Here is a 14005-nt window from a genome sequence, read left to right on the forward strand (position 1 = left end):
GAGGAATCCCAGAGATGTCATTTCTCCTCATTTCCTTCTGTGTTCACTAGCAAGCAGTGATGATACAGATATCCTAAAAGATCATTCTAAATAGTAGGCAATAAAGACATCACCTCGGTTGGGTTTTAGAACACTGTTTGGCAATTACGTTTGCAGAGAAGAATACCAATCGTAAACATAGAGCTCAATGAATTTTCTCATCCAGCATCTAGATGAAGAAAGAGAACACTAGCAGCCCCCTCTTTTCCTTCTTAACCAGTCTCTATCACTCAGAGCCACTGGCCTGACTTTAACTTGACTCACACACTCTGCAGTTTTGATTGGCTTTTGATGATCGCATTCATCATTAGAGTCGAAAGCCCCATCCATGTGGTGGCACGTACCCTTGGTTTGTTCATCCTTGTTAATAAATAGTACTACTCTGGATGAATGTTTTAGACTTTATTTACACATTCTCCCTCATGGATATCTCTTTGGCTTCCAGTTTGCAGTGTTATGAATTGTGTTGCTATGACCATGTCAGCACATGTATTCCAGTTTATCCATACACTCCTCTCTGTTGAGTTTATACCTAGAAGTTGGAGCACTAGGTCATAACATATGCTATATGTAACTTTAATAGATATTTCCAAGTGGTTCTCTTCTGCATGTGTGTTTTGTTGTTGTTTCTAGAGAAACAACAGTTCCTTTGTAGAGGCCTGATTCTGTGGTACTGAAGAAGCTGATTCTAGAATCAGCATTCATAGCTCTGGGTTCAGCTCCTTCCTCCCTGCTATCTCTTTGTATTCAGGGTAGACCATTGTCATGACCTCTAGGCAGGTTCACAAAGCCAGCATCAAACAGAGTTTACACACTCCCCTGGAAGCCTGGCAGGAGTCCCCAGAGCTGAGAGTATGGTTTACCCTGGGTCACAGGAGTCTCCCAGAGGCAAGTGAGAAGGGATTCAGCCAGAGAAAGAGAGAGGGAGGGGTAGGGTGAAAAGTAGGGTCAGGACACCAGGACACAAAATCCAAAAACAGGCTTTCAAGGCAGAAGAACAGCCTGGGCATATACTTAGGAACTGAGGGTGAGTAAGTGAAAGGCAGCTACAGAATGGCCAGTGGGGAGGCATCTGGGCTAACACCTGAGTCCAGGACAGCTGCCCACAAACAACTGACTCCTGTTTCCTTCAGCATGTTCGTGGGCTGGGGACCAGACAACAAGAAGGGGAATGAAGCAGACATCGCTCTAATTTCCTAGCTCACTACTTTCTCAAGGTGATTGTTTAAAAGATCAGACCTGGTGGCTGAATTGCCAAAACCCTTCTCCACGGTTTTAAATCTTTGAAACCTCCATGTCTCCTGGTGTGACCCATTTGGAAAGCAACATAACAATACATAATGATCCATAAGGTACTTATTCTCCTTAATGCAGGAATCCACTTCTGAAATTTTATTTTAAGGCTATCATTTAATACAGAAAAAAAAAAGAAAATCAAATGTATTAACTCCTACATTGTAGGTGTATCTATACTGTTTGTAAAAGGGGAGGGGGCCAACTTCAATGTCCAATGGTAATGGACTGTGTATCAGTTGGACATTTATAAGATCATCAAAACCAATTAAAATTAACCTCTGTTCAAATTTGTGTAAACTAAAATCTCAGTAAACAAAATTGTACAGACATTAAGATTAAGATGAAATAAACATGCATCTGGACGTGGACAAAAACCTGAAAGGAAAATGGAGAATCACTGACATTATATGCTACCACACACCAGTACCATTCTGAGGGTTTCCTACAAGTTAACACATCCCACGAGAGGCTTGTGAGGTAAGGAGTGTCCCTAACTCCACCTGACGGATGAGGAAAGCAAGCCACAACGGGCTAAAGCAAGCTGTTCAAGTTGGTAAGGGACGGAGCTCAGGTATTTTGACTTAAGCCATTAATATGAAAATATGAGTCCTACTAATAAGTGGGACCATTAGATTTCTCCATGGTTGTATGGGAAATCTTTTACTATCTTTATAATGAAGTCAGATAGCACAAACTTTTGTTGAGAATCCATTATGCCTCCTGTGTAAAGCTAATTCTTTCCCAGGCATTATTTTACCAAATGTTTACAAGAATCTTATGCCATGGGGACTATTATCTTTATTTTAGAGATTAAAAATTAATGGTTGCCTAGTTAATTATAAAAACCTCAACTACAAACAAAAGAAAGCAAACCCTACAATTTTCCATATATCAACACAGGAAGTAGAAACACCACAGAGAAAAGCATAAGGAGTAAGAGTAAAGTCAAGCACCACCCACAGTGAGTAAAGCCACCACTGGGAGTTGAAACTGTAGGAAAAAATATGCCTGCTTTCTGTTGGTATTTGGCCAAATTGTAGAAAAAGTTCATAGCATAAAACTAAGGAGTATCAGTAAGTTGCCTAGAGGCTCTGAAACAACCAAAGGACAATAAATGGCTAATTGTGAATTTCTGGTTTTTTTCTTGAGGTCATTGTGAATCAGTGCACCAAAAGACAGGGAGCATTGAGAATAGGAGCCACCCAAAGGCACAGAGTATGGAAAGATTCTTTGAGGATATAAATTTAAAAACCTTTGATCTTGAAATAAGTCTGAAATAGGAGAGATTGCCTTAACATTGGCTCAGCAAGAGCTTTTTTCCAGGCTTAGAATTAGGCATTACACGGCTGACATGCTTTACTGAGTGTCAAAATTATTGGGATAAATATACATCTGCATACACACCTCCACAGATACACATAAACATGGACACACATGCATGCACACACATATATAAACATTTATACATACATGTAGATACAGATCCACACTCTGTGGATGTTAAAGGAGTTATTAAACACAATGAGTTCCCACCCCCCTTTCACGTCGATTGCTGAGACCACAAACCTCAGACATACATCCTCGTAAGAACAGAAGCCACCCGGGAGTCTCGATACCAACCTGTCTCATTTCTATCTCCTATTCTAATGTGTCACTTCAAAAGGAAACCAAAGCAAAAGTAACTTTACACCAGGTCGAAGGTGAAGTTTTCACCCTTCTCAAAACCAAACTGGACTCCAGCTTCTGGCGCTCCGTGTACCCAGCAAGCCTCCTAACTCCCCGAAATGCCAGACTGGCAACCCAGGGCCACCTCAGAGGCTGGTGCACACTTCAAATCCAAGTGCATGAGAGCTGGAAAAGAGATTATTTCATCCAACTCTCTTGTTTTGCAGGAAGAAAACTGAGACTGTGGGAGTTAAAGCACTCCTCCAAGATCATAGGCTGTTCCTCCAAGATCATAGTTCCCAATACTGGGAACCTGGTATCTGGAGCACAGTGGGCATCCTCCCACATCTCAGGGGCCATGTGGGGGGGCAACACATGTGGGGTAAAGATGGAGAGACACAGTGGAGTCCACACCTCTGGCCTGCGAAAGACAGGGAAAGAAAAAAGGCAGCCGATCTGGTTACCTAGTGCCGACAGAGCCCAGAAGCAGTCAGAATATAAAATCCTACAGGCAGACCTGGAATGTATAAATCAGAACAATTGGGTATAATAATTCGGCTATCAACTGTTAGCCCGACAGAAAGACATTTCCTTGGGAGGAAAGGGGAATAGAAAGAGAGCTTTGTTATACACTGCACTCAAACCTGGTGAAAACATCAAAATAATCTCATTAAAGAGTAACACACTTACTCAAGACAGACAAAAAGAGTTCACAGCAGTCTTAAAAGATCTGTTTAAGGAATTTCACTCAATCCTCCCCTTCCGTAGACTTGTTTTTATTCAAATGTGCTTGTAGGTTAATACTTACATCATTGTACTTGGAGCAAGGGCCAATCTCTGCAAACACGTATTTAAATAAATGTTCTTTCCACAGCCTAAAAGAACCCACTGGTATTGGATTGGATCTTCCTAATTTGTTCAGTGACAACCCTTTCTGAAAACCTCTTAAAGCAGAGGTGACCTGTCTTAGTTTTTAATAAGCAGCAGTCTTTTTTGGACTAGGAGGTGAGGAACAAAGTCACCTTTCACACCCAAGAAACATTTACCTAAACCAACAGCATTCAGAGTATGCAATTTTAAAAAATGAATAGTTAATGAGCCGACCAAATTATATGTACCCCTCCCCAGAGCAAATCTTATTAAATGATGAGTGATGGAGTTTTCCACAGTTGAATCTCTTTTTTAATTGAGTAAATAAGTGAAGGTAAGAATTAAAGCATAAAGTTAAAGCATAAACGTAAAAGCAATAGGTAGAGGAGAATGGAGGATAGAGGTATTCAGTAAGGAAGTAGGAAGATTTATTTGTTTGTTTGTTTGTTTTCAATGTTTGTCTCTCCCATTTAACATTGTATGTGTGTGTGTTGTGTGTGTGTGTGTGTGTGTGTGTGTGTGCTGCACACAAAAGGTTAACACAGGTTTTGGAATCACTTTTTTGTCTGTGATCCTGCATCCTCCATATTCATTCGCTAACCCTACTACCAAGGGGAAAAAAGGTACTTCTGTTTGTGAATGTGCTGTCCAGTGAGAATGGTGGCTGGCATTCCTACCCTAATTCTTCTCTTTTCCTTGTCCCCTGGATCTCTGTTCGGCCATGGTGACCAGCCGGCCAACAGGGTGAAGTAGACAGGAAGGTGTGTCAGTTCCAAAACTAGGCCTTAAGGGGCCTTTCAAGTTTCTGCTTCCTCTCTTGTACCTCTGCTCCCACCATGTGGAGAACCTGCCCAAGCTAGCCTGCTTGTCTGAGAGGACGATGAGGGAGGCATGGAGCAGAACAAATCTGTCTGTGGCCATCTTAGAGCAACCAAGCCAGCCAGCAATACCAGCAGAGCCACCGAGCCCAACCCAGCCAAGTCCAGCTGCCCTACAGCAGATCCACAGGGCCTTGAGTAATGATACTTACTAGAATAGCAATAAGATATTCTATATTAAAGCTACGATAATGACACAATAATAGCTGTTGTTTCGCCCCCTGACTTTTAGGATGGCTTATCACACACCAATAGCCAAAAGATATACTAGATTTGCTCAGAAATCTAACAAAGATGAGGTTTCATCCTAACGTATTCAAATGATAAGGAAGACATTTCATTGCCCATTCGCTAATTCTCCCATCTGTAAACAAAAACGAATACTACCTATTACCTTCTTGTAAGGCACTACAAAAATTAAATGGCAATAGATTTCTTACTCTAGAAAACTCACACTGCTGAACACAAAGGGTTATGTTCCTGATATGTTGAAAAATAAAAGAAAGAGAGAGGGGGCCTGGAAGGTAAAAAAGCAAGAGAGGGAGGGAAAGAGAGAAATACCCCATCTCTGGAGGTCATTTTATGACTTGAAAGGACACACATGACAGCAGTGATTAAACACACATGCAGGGGGATAACTGACACATTTGCAAAGGCTGATCAAGGTGACAGACATCTCCTTTTAAGTAATCCAGATAATTCATTTGTATGAGAAGACATGGACTAAAGATATATCTGAATGTCCCCATGAAGTGGCCCTAGACAATGGAACAGTGATGTCTGTGAAATGAAGCCCAAACTTCTCTTTTCCCAGGCTTTCATGGATGTCTGCATACAGGGACAACAGTTGAGAAACCCCCCAAGAGAGTCCTCCCCCAGAATTTGAGTAACAGCCTCAGAAAGCAGGCCAGTGAATCACTGAGCCTACAGCATTCTCCTTGAGGTGCGACAGGCACACCAGACACACCTCACGCTTTCCGTGATGCAAGTGCAGTGGGGGCAGAATCATGGACTAATCACTAACCTGCCCTGCCCTGCACCTGAGGCACCCAAATTGTTGGCCAGGTCCATGCTACTCAGAGAAATCATACCTCTGCTAAGCAGCCGTCACATGAACATCTAATTGCCTAGAGAAAGCTCCATCAAGAAGAGTTGTGTGTGCCCCGTTTGACAAATCCAAGCACAGCCAGAGACAAGGTCAGACATGTCTTTATCAATCAGAAATTGGCATCGACCGCCAGCCATGGGGCTGGCGAGGTGTAGATGCAGCCCATGCGCAACAACACGCACAGGGGACAAGCTATAAGCAGATGGGAAGGCTCCACCTGCCCACCACTGGATTCACTACCCACTTCTGAGTCCTTCAGTTTGATTACTCTTATGTTCAGACACATAGTTCCTCTCTCCCTCCCACACAGAAGCTAACCTCCGTGCCCAGCCTGCAACTGATAAGACAGGCTACCTCCAGTTGAGCACTCATCCATATGCAAATGGTGCTAGGTTAAAGAGCAATTGCACATTGTCAACATCTTTTCCCCTTGACCCATTAAACATTCCCTAAGCAACAACCTAGCAACTAGGAGGACCCATAAGAGCCATAATCTTGGGCAGTTTCTGTAGTCTGGGTGGATGGCAATGCATTGCAAATTGAAGCTGAAAGGAGAGGCACGTGTTGCTAACACTTCTGGAGAAAGGGTGTCTGTTCCCCAGGTCTTCTCAGGTCATTAGTGGAGGGAGGCTGGCTCCTTCCCAGGCAGCAGCGTGGGTTGCTCTTGGATCTCTAGGAGGTATTCCCTTCGGTTAACTCTTCTTCTCCGAGGTAAATCCTCTAACCCTCTTAGGAGACAGAACAGCCTAGTAGTCATTCACAACTTACTTCGAGTATAATGAGATTATTTCTGATCAATAGAAAAAGGTTGATAGTGAAAGAACAATCACTGGTTTGTCTGGAGGAAACGGCTACCATGGAGTTGCAGCCAATGCTAGGCATGGAAAAGAACTTTCGGTCATGGACTCCAGACTTCTAGAGGTGTCTGTGACATATACACTGAAGGTTGCCAGGGATGGGATTGGGAGGGGAGGGGACAGCAAAGTCTGATAAGGACACATAGAAGGGGCAGTGCTTCTGCAGTGGATCTTAGAGTCCAGGTCTTCTCCCCAGAGGTAGATGCAGGAAAGGTCACTCTCTCTGTCCAAGAGAGACCTAAAACACACAGAGCCCTTGCAGTTGCCTCCATGGAACCTACATTTACCATCCTAATACAGTTATTTTGAGGGCACCTGTGTAGCTCTGTTGGCTAAGCATCTGCCTTCAGCTCAGTTCATGATCCAGAGTCCTGGGATGGAGCTCCATGTTGATCTCCTTGCTCAGCAGGGAGCATGCTTCTCCCTCTCCCCCTGCCACTCTCCCTGCTGTGCTCTCTCTCTCTCAAATAAATAAATAAAATCTTAATTTTTTTAATTAAAAAAATATATTGTTATTTTCTATGATGCCACAATGTGAAAAAATTAGGAAGCCCAACCTTAGCTTAATGGTATAACAGAGTAAGTGGTCTTTTTAAAAATGTCTATTTTTACTACAGCTAATGACTTTGAGGTGTTTCCCAAAGTCAGGAAATCTGGTTCATCATCCCAGCTCTCTACACTGCCATCTGTACGTCTATATCCTCACTTATAAAATGAGAGGACTGTACTAGATGGTCTTTAAAGTTTTTTTCTGGCTCAAGATCTCAACTGACTTTTTGACCCGTGCATTCTACCATTCCCATCCACTGTGCATCCACCGCATCGATCCTAGGACTCAGTTGGAATTCCCCTCTTCCAGAGACCCTCTCAGACATGGACTAGTTTAAATCCCTTTGCTCTATGGTGCTTCCCCTTTGAAAAAACTCATTATACTTGCAATTACTTCATTCATTCATTCATTCATTCATGCAATAAGTATCTGTTGAGGGAGGGTCCACCATGTTTAGAGCATGGTTTTAGGAGTTGGACTGCTGGATTTAAATCCCAATGCCACTGCTTACTGCCTCTGTGACCTTGAGTAATTCACTTAGCCTCCTTGTGCTTCCCAATCCCTGTGACCAAATGAAATAATAATCATGTCAAGTCTGTTGTAAGGGTAGAGTTAATGCTGGTAGAGCACAGTGTCTGGCACAAAGTAAGCACTCAGGAAATTAGCAATGATGATTTTCATGAGGATTCCTTTACATCGTACAGTACAACGTTTCTCGCTCTCCAATGCCATTCCCCTGCTAGGCTGTAATTCACATTTGCTTCTTTACCACCTGAATCTCCAGTGCCTCACACAAAGTCTGGCATATAATCACATACTCAAGGTTCAAAGTATTTTGAGTGAATTAATGAACAGGAGTAGCTCACTTTGTTTTCAGTCCCATCAATTTCTCCCCATGCTAATTTTCACAGTTAAAGTTTTCTGCCTCTTCAGCTTAAACTGAAACTTGCTTTGTTCTCAGTCTTTAGAGAGAACAAGACCAAATCCCCTTTCTCTGTCCACAAGAGAAATATTACCATTTGGGGAAGTTGCATGAATACCTTTCCCCAACCTTCTTGCTCCCAGCTCCCCAATCTAATTGCCATTTAAGGAATAATGGTTTGGGTAGCCAAGTATCATTTCCAAAAAAAAAAAAAAAAAAAAGAGGAAAATGCAAAAATTTATGTATTAGATTTCCAGATGTGGACAACTCTTGTTTTTGCCTAAATGGTGCTGACAATTTATGGTTGTCTTTGGAAAATCATTTGATAATGATCCAACTATCTAGAACCTCTTTATTTTATGCCTGTTAAAAGAAAAGAAAGTTATTACCCAGGAAAATTTCCAGACTGCCATAAAAGAAAAGTGATTGCTGCCAAGAACCATCTGCCATAAAACCTCCCCTAACAGCTTCTTACCTTTATGTATCTGTAAAGCACCCTTTTTTAAAATGAGGCAAGGCCATCAATCAATTCTTTCAAGGCTAATTGCAAATGTTTAATACAGAAATTAAATATTACAAAATGGGAAAGAAGGTGTGTGGCATTCTCGAAATAAATGCAGGCATCTCCTGGAGAGGAGCGTAATTGTGGAGACTGTGGACCCATCGGGACAACATATCAGTCACTGGGTCCCTCCGTGTCCACATAGGCTACTGGAGGTGACCATGGCAGTCCTACTGACCGTATAGGGCTTGTGTGGGATTCATATGAAACAAGAGCAGTAAGAGCATTTTGAAAAGGTGAATTTGGTATAAAAATAAAACATGGAGCCATTCTTAACAAGAAAACAAAGCAAAACAAATGTATGTGTGGTTCCATGTGGATTCAAAGCTGCTCTCCTGAGGATGCAATCGACTGAGGGGCTTGGGTTCTAGATCAGTGGTTCCCAAATTTGGCTGAGCATCAGAATCCCTGAGGGTCTCTAGTTAATAATACAGAGCCCTAAGCCCCACCATAAGCTTAACCGAATAAATCAGAATCTCCAGAGACCTATAAAATTAGAATTTGACACCGGACATGGGAATCTGTAATTTTAGTACACTTCCCAGAGGACAAATGAGGAGGTTGGGGAGATGCTAGCCTGGGTAAAGTCTAAGCTCTTCTGAAGCAGGGGAGAAAGGAAAGCCTAGTACCTTCTTTTTTAATGTCCACCACCTGTGTGGTTCCTGTGTCAAATTCTACTCTGCACATTGCTCTGCCTGACCCTTCCCACTGCTCATCAATCAGAGGGACAGATGACAGGCTCACCCTGGCACCAGTATCACCTCCTCCCACCTTCAGCAAGGATAAAAGAAAAAGTACCCATGGAAACAGAGAAAGATACCCCTCTCCATCTTCCTGTACCCACGGAGTGGCCAATGCTGGCTCCAACCTGACTCTGAGTGCCCTGGAAATGGGGGCACTTTGCATCATGTTCCATTATTTCAAAGAATCAAATGGAAACTGGACATTTAACCAGAGTAATGAAACTCTTGGGTATCTCTCTCACCTTTCTTCCCTTCCTTCCTTTACTATTATTGATGGCATACTTATTATGTGCCAGGACCTGTATTAAATGCTAGGGATCCCCTGCTGAGCCAGGTGCAGCCCCAAGTCTGTGGGGAGAAGCAATCTGATGAACCCCTGAAATGATGCTGTGAAGGAAGTCAGCTCTGCTGTAGAGGTCATAACAGTGATCTGACCCTGCCTGGAAAGTGACCTATGAGATAGAAAGATGAGGCACAGGAAAAAGCTTATATAGAAGTCCTACTGGACTAAGGCCAAGGTGGCCATCCCAGAGAATGAGGGAAGAGTGGGTGACAAGAGGTGACACTACAGAGACAGATCAATGCTTATGGGTCATCCATATAATACTTTGGACTTTATTACATGAGCAGTGGGAAGGCATAAGCCATGCAAGGGGAGAGCTCACCAGAACAAGTGTAAGAAGGGTGGGAGCAAGTGTTCAGATTGGGAGACACTTAGAGGGCCACTAAGGGAACCTCTGTGACTAGACCATGGTGGTGACCATGGACATGGGAGAAATGGACATTTCAAGGGTTAAAACTAACAAGGGATGAATTCGTTTTTTTTATTGGGAAATTTTTAAAAATAATAATTTGTTCGATTTGGCAAGAGAGCAGGGCAATAATGGAAGAGGAATAATCAGAGGTGTCCTTGAAGGAAGAAGTCTGAGAAACTCTGATCTGATCCAACCTCGTATACAGATAAAGAAGTCCTGCCCCAGAGACATGTAAGCAATTTGTTTAGGGTCACATATTGGGTCAGTGACAGGGAGACGGCTAGAACACTCTCTGCCCCAGAATTACAAGTGGTAATCAAGGCAGAGAAATTACACCAGCTGAGGCCAGGTTCTGAGTCAAGCCAATCCCAGGCTCTGCAAAACTGTTGGAAAGAAAGGGAGGTGTGTTCAGTGGCCCTCAGGCTCTGGCCTGTCCTGGACCAGATAAAGCCTCATGCTACAGCACACCACCATAAGAACAAAATCGTGCAAGATGGGAGCCAATGGCACTGTCTCAAGACATTAGAATGACACCTCTCCTCCTCTCGCCCAGCCACAGAGCCAAACATCATCTCCAGCAATGTCCAGGACAAATGCAAGTCAACCAGACCTTGCTTACATTCCCCCTTGACACATGCTGCACCTCTGCCCCTCCCTGTCCACTCAGAGGGGCCCCTCACACCTACTTTCCCAGATGTGTTCCCTGGGCTGATGGAGCACAGCTGGATGCACCAAGCCCCCACCCCGTGCAAGTCTGGGGGCCTTTGCAGACATTTACATAAATGGAGGCAAGAGGCTTCCCCTGGTGTGCATTACACTCTCCCTCAGCCAAAAAGATGAGCACAGCCAAAGAACTTAGAGACTCCACATGACATCTGAAACAACTTGCCCCTCACGTGGATTGATATAGCGGCTGCTACAAGATTAATTGTGTTTTTCCTGGAACAAAGCTGGAAATCACTCAAAGGGCAATAAATGCTGAAATCTGTCTATGCTCTGCCAAAATTTCAGACAAAAAGCCAATAAGGCAATTTTTACCTTACGTGCTCGAATGGATTTTTTTTATTTTTTTTTTTTTAAACAGATCCAGGTTGCATGCAACGGCCTAGATCCGTCCAGGAGCTCAAAAGAGACTGCTCACTTTTAGGAGGTGAGTGAATTCTCCTGGGTCAGCTGCACTTCAAACCACGTATTGGATATGCCACCCAAGGGAGCCCACAGCCCACATCTCCTTATTAAATTCCATACAGAAATAACGGCCTGCCAACTTTGTGGACAAAACAGAGCAGTTCACAAGGTCACGTCTTCTTGGAGTAGAGAAGCCAAGAATGTGAATTTTATGGTAGCAAGGCAAAAGAACCTGTTAGCCACAGCTACTTCTGGGTTTTCAAAACATTGCAAAGATCAATATTGCAGAATCTCAATCTGGAACCAAACCAAAGCACTCCAGGACTCCCTCAGGGTTAAGTAGGTGGTGATAATAAGCTGTGTCTTATATGTGTAAAGCAATTTATAGGCTATAAAGAATTTTCATACATTATCACATTTATCCTCCCAACAACCCAGTGAGTTGGGCATTATTATTAATCTCACTTGACAGGTGAGGAAAGTAGGGATCAGAAATTTTAAACAGGCTTCCAGAAATTTGCTAAAAAGAATTATCAGACACGTATGTCAGACACGTATGTAAAGACTGATAAAAGTTACAACTTGTTTACAAAATGTAAAAATGTTGCATCAGTTGGTGTTCTAGCAGGAATTGGATAGCACACTCAAAATAGAGTAAGTGTAGAAAATTTTAACAAGAGGTTATTTACAAAAGTGAGAGACGGGTGTGGAAAGTACACAAAGGCTAGATTAGCCCCCTGGGACCTGTAACCACAAGGCTATTACATTCTGAGGCTGAAGAGCTGTGGAGAAGAAGCAGAACCTGGAAAGAACCCACATGAAGAGGTACCCTGACCTTCAGTCAAAGCAGAAAGTGAGTCAGGGAAATAGAAAATCCAATCCCTGCGTCCCAGATTGGCCAAAACCAGGGGGGAAGTCAGAGGGCAACAGGACCATCGAGTTAACCACACAACCAAGTCTCCCTGAGCAGTAAGCAGGCTGGGAAAAATAAGGAATGAATCAAATGGAAGAGATCTTCAAAGAGTTATTTATAGCTAAAACCCAATCTGCACACTCAACATTTGGAGAATAGTTAAACATAGTACGGTTCATGCAAACAATAGAGTATCTGTGCAGCCACTAAAAATCATTTTCATTCTCAAAGAACAATGCTAACAGAGTATGCTCATGATATAATAAAAACTCAAAAAAAAAAAAACAGACTTTGTGAAAAAGAAGAAGAACTACACATACAAAATGATTTGAAATGTGCTTGAGATGAAGAAAGGCTAGAAGGAAAGACACAGAAAAGTAATCATCTCTGGGTATTATTTCTGAGTTGTACAATGAGTTTGTCATTGCATTGTTGTTTCTGCTTCTTTCATTGCACATTACTCTATTCTTTCCAAATGTTCTATAATGAACACATCATTATAACCTGGAAAAAATATATACTGACTTAAAGGAGATTACCTTAAATCCTTAGAAATTCAGAAGAATGAAAAGTGAAAAATCCTCAGCTCTAGTTAACTCTCAATGCAAGGGAAAACAGGAAGAAACAAATCTATTCCTCGGCTGATCTCAAATCAAAGGTGGGGTATGCTCAGGATAACTCGAAGTCAGGTGTTGGCTTATTTGTCTTATAATGCATCTTCATAGCAATCCTGTGACAAAAGGGCCATCCCCTCCTTCTATTGACAAAATGACCCAGGCTTAGAAGAATTACATCACCTACACAAGGTCACGCTGCCGCCGAATGACAGAAGTACGATTTGAGTCAGATCGCCTGTTCCAAAGTCAATGCTGTTCCCAGGAGCTAGGAAACATCCCTAATAGGGGCAGCTATACTCCAGGAGTCCTTTCCCACACAAGTTCTTAGAACCCCATGACCCCAGGGTATTATAGCAGAGATGTCCCAAGCATTTCTTGGGCTTCCTGAGCTAACTGTCAAGATTGAGAAATTCCAGAAAGAGCAAAATAATTAAGTCCTGGTCTGGTGTTTCATTCATCCAATCCACATCTACAGAACAAGGAGATTGATGATCTCAAAGTTCCCTCCAATGCTCCCCCATTATGAATAATAATGATCATACAGAATGAGATTTATTAAGCACTGACTACGTGTCAAGCGCTGAACAGTGTGCTTCCACACTCACCTAATCCCACCCTCACAACCTTTGGAAGCAATTCTGTCACCGTCTCTGTCTCACACAAGAAGACATGGAGTTCTGGAGAATTTAAGTAACTTGCCCAAGATCAGACAGCTAAGTAAGTGCAGACTACATCATGAATGCCGATTTGTCTGACCAGAAAACTCAGTCCCTCGGAGCTTCTTAATTAGGTGAGGAGATGGGCCAGACTTACTTGAGAAAGTCACAGAATAATAAATCAGCCGTACTTATTAGTACTTAATAACAACATCTCCCACTGGGCTTCTATGATGCTCAAAATCCTACACAGGGACTTCATTCTATTGTGCAGCTCACTTCCCCAGTGTGAGATGCTGCTCCTTGGTGCTGGAAAATGCATTCCGGCCATGTGCCAAGAAGAGGAAGGGCACAAGTATCCGTGAGCATTAGCAGTTTCTGTTCCAGACAAAAAAGCGGCTCTTTCTCTGAATCATCAGAACTCATCCCTGGGTGGCAAGATGATC

The sequence above is a fragment of the Mustela lutreola genome, chromosome 3 (genome assembly GCF_030435805.1).
Source record: "Mustela lutreola isolate mMusLut2 chromosome 3, mMusLut2.pri, whole genome shotgun sequence".
Lineage (NCBI taxonomy): Eukaryota > Metazoa > Chordata > Mammalia > Carnivora > Mustelidae > Mustela > Mustela lutreola.